Below are 9,549 nucleotides of genomic sequence, written 5' to 3'. Positions count from 1 at the left end.
CTGAACCTCTAACTAGAGGCCTCCTATTTGTTCACAAAGTGAGCATATGCCTGGAAGCTTCAAGGTATGACATGAGCAGTTCTAAATCCCAAGAAAACCACCATTCATAGAGAGACATACACCCCACTATTCACTGTAGCAAAGCTTCCAATAGGCAAGGCAGGAACCATAAAATTTCCGCCCAAAGCTAAAGCTTAAACAAGATGTGGTACATACATACAGTGGACTAGTACTCAGCCATAAAAAGCATTACTGAAAGTATGGTACTTTCCACTCTTCTTTACAAGGCTGGACCTTGAAGGATCACGTGCTAAGTGAAATCTGCTAGACAAAGAAAGAAACTAGCAGATAAAGAACATTCCTGGCAAAATTTAAACGAGATAAAAGGAGCTGAGAAATCAAAGAATTATATATTAAAAAAAAATGTAAAGGGCCAGTATGATATGCAGAAGGTTGGGACTAATATATACAAACAAATCCATTACTGCAACATATACACCAAGATCTATATATGTATGGATAATCCACAAGAATAATCTCATTTCCTCCTTCCTTCCACATTCACATAAAATCTGTATTTCTGATAGATACTACAGAAGATTCTGATGTTCAGCACAGGGAACTTTTCTTGACCTTCTGCAATAAGCTCTCTGGAAAAAGATTCCAAAAAGGAAAGATATCCTGTGTGTATATGTCATAACTGATTCAAGCAGCTGTATACTGATGAAAAGTACAAAACTGCAAATCAACTATATCTAGCTTAGCATCTAAATGAGATTAAAGAAAATAAAAAGAAATACAAGAGATATCTATTTCATTCCCTGTGGCCTCCCTGACTTGGGCTGCTAACCCATCCCTGGAGCCTGAGGAGGCTTTGTTCCCATGGCTGAACTGTGTTTGGTCATGATACTAGAAATCTGAAAGCAAAAGTGTTAGTCTCAATGGTGTTAGGCTCTTTGAAACTCTGAGGACTGCAGTCCGCCAGGCTCCTCTCTCCATGGAATTCTGTTGGCATGAATAATGGATTGAGTAGCCATTCCGTTCTCCAGGGGTTCTTCCCAACCAACACATCGAACCCTGGTATCCTACATTACAGACAGATGCATTAACATCTGAGCTACCAGGGAAGCCCCCACCAAGGGGTGTGGTTGTGAGACTGGGAAGGGGGCCCCTAGTTTAGAGCCCTGGTACCCCTCCACTGGCTGGCTGGCTCAGTCTGTGACCACACTCCATCCTGCAACCAAAGGATGGGGGCACACCCTTTGACTTCGAGGACTTCAGAAAACACACCTAGTTTCCAGGGGTTCTGCTGATGGGGTCCGCAGTTCAAGTCTTCATCCTGAGAGGGCAGCCTCCTAGGCAACTCAGCAGAGTTGTGTCCCAGGACATGAGTTTCAGCATGTTCATGGTGAACATGGTTCAGCCTTCTGCAATAACCTCTACAGCAAAGAATCCCCCAAAAGAAGAGAGCTGCTATATGGACATGTCATAATGGAATCAGGCAACTGGATACTGACAAGCACAAAATTGGAGATTCAAGAAAAGTAAAAGAAAAGCAATGCCTATTATGTTCCCTCCAGTCTCCCTGACTTGGGCTGCTCACCCATCCCTGGAGCCCGAGCAGGCTCGGGTCCCATGGCTGCATGGGATGAGGTAGACAAAGTGGAACAGGCGCCCGTAAGCGAGCCTCCTCTTCAACCTGTCCTGTCTGGCTTGCTTGGCTGGGAACAAAGTCCCCAGTGTACCCAGCCCTCTGACCTCCAGCCCTTGGTAAAATTCACCTAGCCTCTAGGTCACCTGGTGCCAGGGTTCCCATTTCAAGCCTCCTTCTTGAGAGTGCAGCCTCCTAGACCTGTTCAGCATGGCTTGTGGTTCAGGCTGGGAGCAGCCCGGAGTGGGTGGTGGTGAAGCTTTAGGGGGAAGAAGTAGTGAGACACAAACCCTTGAGTGTTTCCTCAGGCACATTCCACTCGAATTCACAGCTTGGCAATCCAATCTCCCCCAAGGACCTCGCAGCCCCAGGAACGAGAGTTGGGCCTGAAGAAGGGTTGTCACCCTGTGCACATTTCCTGGAACTACAACTTGGCTACCAGTGCTGACTCACACCTGCAACTCACAAGTCCTGGGGGGCTCTTAATGACAACTGCCCTCAGGAAACACCCCGGGGCTGGTATTTCAAACACAAATGCCAAACACAGCCAGCTTTCAAGAAGCCATCTGCAACAGGTAAATTGTCCTCGTACCCTTTAATGAAAAAACAATAAAATAACACCAAATGGCCATGGGACAAGATGCTCAGCATCCTTAATTAGTACAGGAAAATAGAAAAATGACAACCAAGGTCAAACCATACTACTCAGAATGGCCATTACCAAACGTCTACTAGCAATAAATGTAGGAGAGAGCTGGGAGGGGTGGGGACCCCCCTACACAGTCGGTGGAAAGGGACATTGGCAAGAGTCACTGGAAAGGACACTCTGAATGCTAGGGAGAAAAAAAAACACCTCTCAAGAGACCAGAGCTAGGATCTGACATTCCCACACCTGGGCCTTTAGTCCAAGGAAACCAGTCTTCAAAAAGACAAATGCACCCCAGCACTCACTGTACCACTACTTACAGTAACCAAGACACAGAACCATAGAATTGCCACCGACAGCTGAGAGCTCACACAAGATGTGTATATGTATGTGTGTGTGTGTGTGTACACACACACACAACAGGGACTATTACTCAGCACAAAAAAAGCACCACTGAAATGATGAAATTATGCCACTGGTACCCAGAAGGGTGGACCTTGGAGGTTCATATCCTAAGTGAAATCAGCCAGATGAACAAAACTGCAGATGATGAACCTTTGAGGCAGAATAAAAAAAGAGAGAAAAATACACGGAAAGCCCTTACACAGAAGTCTGTCTATAATAATCCACAAGGATTTCCTCTTTCCTTCCTTTGACATAGATACTGCACAAGAATCTGATGTTCAGCACAGGGAATTTTTCTCTGCCTTCTACAATCACCTCTATGGAATAAGAATCCAAAAAAGAATAGCTGCGCTGCATGTATATGTCACAATGGAATCAAGCATCTGTGCACTGAAGACAAGCTCAAACTGCAGATCAGCTCTACTCAAACATAGCACTGGCATGAGATTCAAGAAAATGAAAAGAAATAACAGCAATATCTGTTTCATTCCTTCCAGCCTCCCTGACAGGCTGCTACCCCTTCCCTGGAACCTGAGAGGCTTGGTTCCCGTGACTGGGGTGGGGGCGTGGCACAGGAGAGGGGCCCTTAATTTAGAGCCCGAGTACACCTGCACGGTCTGGTTTGCTTGGTCTGGGGCCACACTCCCTCGAGCACGCAAAGGATGGGGGCACACCCTCTGCCTTCGAGGACCTTGGAAAGCTCACCTAGTCACCAGGGGTCCTGGTGATGGGGTCCCCAATTCAAGTCTCCATCCTGAGAGTGCAGCCTCCCAGGCACCTCAGCAGGGGTTGTGGTCCAGGCTGGAATGAATCTGGAGAGGAGGGAAGAAACTTTAGGGAGAAGAAGTAGTGACACACAAGCCCTGGAGTGTTCCTCAGGCTCATTCCACTCAAATTGCCAGCCCAGGAAGCTGACTCTCCTTAAGGCTCTGTCAGGAGGCCCAGAGTTGAGAATGAATAAGTGCTACCTCCGTGTGGACATTTCCTGTAACTATAGCTTGATCACCTGGGCTGAGGGACACCTTTCAGTTCACAAGCCTGTGGGCCTGCTCTTTTCCAGTGGTCATGTATGGATGTGAGAATTGGACTATAAAGAAAGCTGAGCACTGAAGAATTGATGCTTTTGAACTGTGGTGTTGGAGAAGACCCTTGAGAGTTCCTTGGACTGCAAGGACATCCAACCAGTCCATCCTAAAGGAAATCAGTCCTGACTATTCATTGGAAGGACTGATGTTGAAGCTGAAACTCCAATACTTTGCCCACCTGATGCAAAGAACTGACTCACTTGAAAAGACCCTAATGCTGGGAAAGATTGAAGACGGGAGGAGAAGGGGACAACAGAGGATGAGATGGTTGGGTGGCATCACTAACTCAATGGACATGAGTTTGAGCAAGCTCTGGGAGATGGTGAAGGACAGGGGAGCCTGGCGTGCTGCAGTCCATGGGGTCGCAAAGAGTCGGACATGACTGAGCGACTCAACAACTACAAACAGTAAGTGCTGGAGAGGGTGTGCAGACAAGGGAACCATCCTCCACGGATGTTTGGGATGAACGTTGGTAACAGCCACTATGGAGGACACTGGGAAGGTTCCTTCGACCATGAAAATGAAACTAGAAAACTTCCTAACACCATGCACAAAATGAACTTCAAATAGTATAAATATCGAAATGTAATGATGGATATTATGAAAACCTTGAGAAGAATATAAGCAGGACACAATTTGACATAAAATGTAGCAAGTTTGTGGAGGATCTACCTCCTAGAATAATGAAAAATAAACCACAAATCAGAAAATGGGCCCTCTTTAACCACAAAACCATCTGGATTCCAAAGGAAACCCTAAACAAGAGACACAATCTTCAGAATAGGAAGAAAGATTTGCAAAGGAAGATACCCACAAAGGATTCATCTCTAAAACATACAGACAGCTCGTGCAACTCAATAGCAAAAATAAATACAACCCAAGAACAAAATGGACCAAAGATTGAAATGGATATTTCTCTGAGGAAGGCCTGCAGATTGCACTTAGGCACATGAAAAAATGCTCAGCATCACAAAGTATTAGAAAGACGCAAATCAAATGAGTCCAATGAGGCAATCATTCACATTGGTCAGAATGGCCATCTCAAAACATCTCTAAGAATAAATGCTAGGACTTCCCTGGTGGTGCAGTGGTTAAGAATCTGTCTGCAAATGCGAGACTCACAATTTCAGTCCCTGGTCTGGGAAGATTCCACATCTGTGGGACAGCCAAGCTCTTGAACCACCACTAGTGAGCACTTGTGCCGGAACTACTGAAGCCTGGCACTCGAGAGCCTGCGTTCTGCGATCAGAAGGCCCCACAATGAGAAGCCTGCACCGTGAAACTAGAGAGCAGCCTCTGCTCGCTGCAGATAGACAAAGTCTGTACTCAGCAACCAAGCCCCAGTGCAACCAAAGACAAAGGAATAAATAAGAAAGAATAAATGCTGGAGAGGCTATGGAGACAAGAGAACCCTCCTGCACTGGTGGTCGCAATCCACACATGAACATCCAGCAAGGAGAACAGTATGGAGGTTCATTTAAAAAATACCATCGAAATACTTTAGGACTCAGCAATCCCACGCCTGGGCATAAACCTGAAGAAAATAAAAAATTTAAAAGACACAGGAACCTCAGCAATCTCGGCCCCACAGGGTACAATAGACAAGGCTGGGAAGCAAGCTAACTAGAAATCACAGCTGAATGGATGCATGGTAGGATACACGTACACAATGCAGTATTTCTCAACCATAAAGAAGCAGCAAATAATGTCAAGTCCAGCTTCAGAAAAGAAGCTTGAGATGATCATTGCAAGTGAAGTAAGAGAGACAGGGACAGACACGTGTCATATGATGTCACTTCTAGGTGTAATAGAAAAAATGCATACAAATGAACTTCATTACAAAGGAGAAACAGCTTCACAGACTTAGAAAAAGAAACTTACAGTTGCCAACAAAGAAATGTGGAGGGTGTGCAGGGAGTAAAGAGCTGGTTCAGAACAATAATACACCTTATAAACACCTTATATACCTTAAAACAGGTGCCGTTGTTTACTCACTCAGTCCTGTCTGACTCTTTGCAACCCCATGGGCTGTAGCCCACCAGGCCCCTCTGTCTATGAGATTCCCAAGCAAGCCTATTGGAGTGGGTTACCATTTCCTACTCCAGGGGATCCTCCCGACCCAGGGGTTGAACCCATGTCTCCTGCAAGTCTCCTGCGTTGCAGGCAGATTCTTTACCACTGAGCCAGCAGGGAAGCCATGAAACAGATGCTGAAGGGCTCCTGATGGTCACAAGTCCAACAGGGCTTTCAATGACACCTGCCCTCAAGAGATGTCCTGGGATAAATCATCAGAAAAGAATTCCAAACGGGGCCAAGTTTCAGGAAGCCAGTTTCAAGAGGCAAATTGTACTCACAAGGCATAAAATAATAAAAGTACATGGAAAGATACTCCACATCAATAATTATTAAATCAATGCCAGTCAAAACTACAGGTGGTATCACCTCACACTGGTCACAATACCCATCATCAAAAAGATCTACAAAGAATAAATACCGCAGAGGATGTGCAGATCCTCCTACAATCCTGGGGGAAATGTAAATGGCGAGGCCACTGTGGAAAACAGCATGGAGGTTCCTTGAAACACTAAGCACAGAGATGACATATGATCCTGCAGTCTCGTTCCTCTGCTGCTGCTGCTGCTGCTGCTGCTGCTGTGTCGCTTCAGTCGTGTCCGACTCTGTGCGACCCCATGGACTGCAGCCTACCGGGCTCCTCTGTCCATGGGATTCTCTAGGCAAGAGTACTGCAGTGGGGTGCCATTGCCTTCTCCGGTTCCTCTGCTTAGGTCCAGAGAAAAATCACCTTTCAAAGTGACACATGTACCTTGATTTTCAGGGCAGCACTATTTACAATAATCAAGACACAGAATCCAGCGAAACATCCACTGACAGAAAAATGAAGACTCGGTGGTACGTCTATGCACTGGAATACTACTCAGCCATAGAACAGAATAATCATACTGGCAGCAGTGTGGATGAACCAAGAAGTTCTTCTATGCGAGGTATGTCAGAGAGAAACACAAATACCCTAAGACATCACATACAGGTGGAATCTATAAATTCGTACCAATGAGCTAATGTACAAAATAGAAACAGACTCACAGGCTGAGAAAACCAAATTATAATTATATCATCAAAAGAGAGTTTGAAGGGAGGGATGAATTAACAGTTTGGGATGAAAATAGACATACTAATACATATCAAGTCAATAATGAAAAAGGGCCTACTGGATAGAACAGGGACTTCTCCTGAACAAACTGTAATAACCTACATGAAAAAAACAGAATACATATATGTCTATGTATAAATGAATCAAATTCATGTACACCTAAAACTAAGCATCAGAAATCAAACTTTACCCCAGTATAAAATAACGATTCAATTGCAAATTAAATTACCTGGGCTCGGTCTAGGGGAAGCCGGCCTGTGATGACCCCTATGAACTGGATCTGTGATGTGCTGTGATATTAACATGACCCATGCGAAGCTGCCTGACCTCATGTGAATGCAACAAGATGAAGAGAAGAGAAAGTATCACAGGTTCATCAGGGCAACACCCTTAGTTCAGAGGATGGGAATCTCAGAGGGGACAATTCACACTGCAGGTAAAGAACAGCCAGGGGTCTCCAGGTACAGGATCCTGACCCATGTGGGTGGGGTGAGCTCACACAATCCCCAGGACTGAACCGGGGACACAGGTCCTCAGTCTCCAAGGCGACACCTCCTCCCCAGTCCCTGCACCTGGGACCCCATGACCCTTGGTTAGGACACCAGGTCTCTGCTGGTTGGACCCCTAACGTGGAAACGAAGGGGTTCCTGTAACCTCCTGGGATGGTAGAAGGAAGGGTAGGGTCGGTCTCCTCTCCCCACATTGCCCCAGAGAAGTCCTCCCCTTTCCCTTTGGTTCTGTGATATTAACTGTTTCTACGGCTGTCATGATAATGTTACGCGCACCACCTTGGTTCTGGCAGGCTTGGTCCTTTCTTGTCCCGCTGAGGAGTTGAGAAAACATACCAGACGCAGGCCTGGAAGACGAGGGGCAGGTCTGGTCTCTGCTAAGTAGGACGGTCGACCTGAAGGAGGTCACGGCAGCAACCTCACCTGATCCCACTGGCTTTTCGCCTGATCCATGTGCCCTGCAGTCAATCTACCAGGTGCCTGCCCCCCTTCTCCCTATGCTCATGCTGGAGTAATTGCCAGGTAGAAGGCAATGGCACCCACTCCAGTACTCTTGCCTGGAAAATCCCATGGATGGAGGAGCCTGGTAGGCTGCGGTCCATGGGGTCGCTAAGAGTCAGACGCGACTGAGCGACTTCACTGTCACTTTTCACTTTCATGCACTGGAGAAGGAAATGGCACCCCACTCCAGTGTTCTTGTCTGGAGAATCCCAGGGACAGGGGAGCCTGGTGAGCTGCCATCTATGGGGTCACACAGAATCGGACATGACTGAAGCGACTTACCAGCAGCAGCAGCAAGCTGAGGAGTCCCCAGGAGCCCCAGGGAGCTCTCACGGGTAAAGAGGCAAACAGGCAAACAGGCCTGTGTAAAGTGAATATCATAAAGTAAAAAATCCTAAACAGAACGGGAGCCCTCACATGTTCTTCCCTCTTTCTTAGCTTTGTGTGTGGGGTCTCCCCACACATGATCCTGACCATGCAGGTGGGGTGAGACTCACACAGTCCCCAGACCCCCCACCTGAGGTCATATGTCCCCTCGGTCAGGACACCATGGCTGTGGCCAGCGGGCCCCCAGTGTGTAAACCAGCCAGGTCCCTGGGGCCTCCTGGGACCCTAGAAAGAAGGGAAGGGTCCTCTCCCCTCCCCACAGTGGTCCCTGAGAAGTCAGGCCCCTCCTGTCTTCACTTTGGTCCTGTGCGATTTTTTGCTGGTTTGAAAGCTCGTGCTAGAGTTGAACACTTACCTTGGTTCTGGCAGCCTCTGTCTTTCCTGTCCTGCTGAGGTGGTGAGAAAACAGGAGAGCTGGGCTGAAGGCCGGGGGGCACCCCTGTTCTCTTCTGAGGAGAGTCGACTGGAAGGAGATCACAGAGGCAACCTCACCTGCTGCCCGCTGACTTCTTGCCCGATCCCTGGAATCAGTTCAGCAGATGAACCTGCCTCCCTACTCAACCTGAATGTGCTGGAAAACTGGAATGATTGCCAGGTAGCCACCTGAGGCGCCTCCATGAGCCCCAGGGAGGGGGAACCTAGCAGGGGGAGAGACTCAGAGCCCACCACAGCCCCGACCCCAGGAGGGCCACGGAGCCCCCTCAGAGAAGAGCACGCTGCCCAGAGCAGCCACCTCAGCTCCAGACCCCAGACATCTGAGCGCTGACATTCAGACGCAGGCGCGGAGTTTTCCAGGACAGAGGCAGGCCAGGTCCTACCCAGGTCTCCAGTCCTGGTGTAGACAGAGGGTCAGGTCAGGTCTAAATGTTCTCATTGTAGAAGCACACGGTCACGGGTAAACATCATCAGTGTGGACGGGACTTGGAGAGGTCTAAGTCTACCATGTAGACAGACCTTGGTCAGGCTTAGACTATCTTAAAGCTGCTCTCCCCAGAGGCGCAGGTCATACACATGCAGGGTGTCTCACTGTTGGAGGAGGCTCACTCTTGTGTGGACTAGGATGTAGGTTTCTTGAATAAGAAATCACCGCCGGGCTCCATACTTCACCTACATCAGGAAACTGAAAGAACCTGTGTCATTAAACATTTCAACTGGCAAAACAAAAATGTTACCATTTCTGTAGCCACGTGATGGTC

Source organism: Budorcas taxicolor, chromosome 25 (assembly GCF_023091745.1).
Source record: "Budorcas taxicolor isolate Tak-1 chromosome 25, Takin1.1, whole genome shotgun sequence".
NCBI classification, from domain to species: Eukaryota; Metazoa; Chordata; class Mammalia; order Artiodactyla; family Bovidae; genus Budorcas; species Budorcas taxicolor.
Note: the sequence above shows the minus strand (reverse complement) of the source record.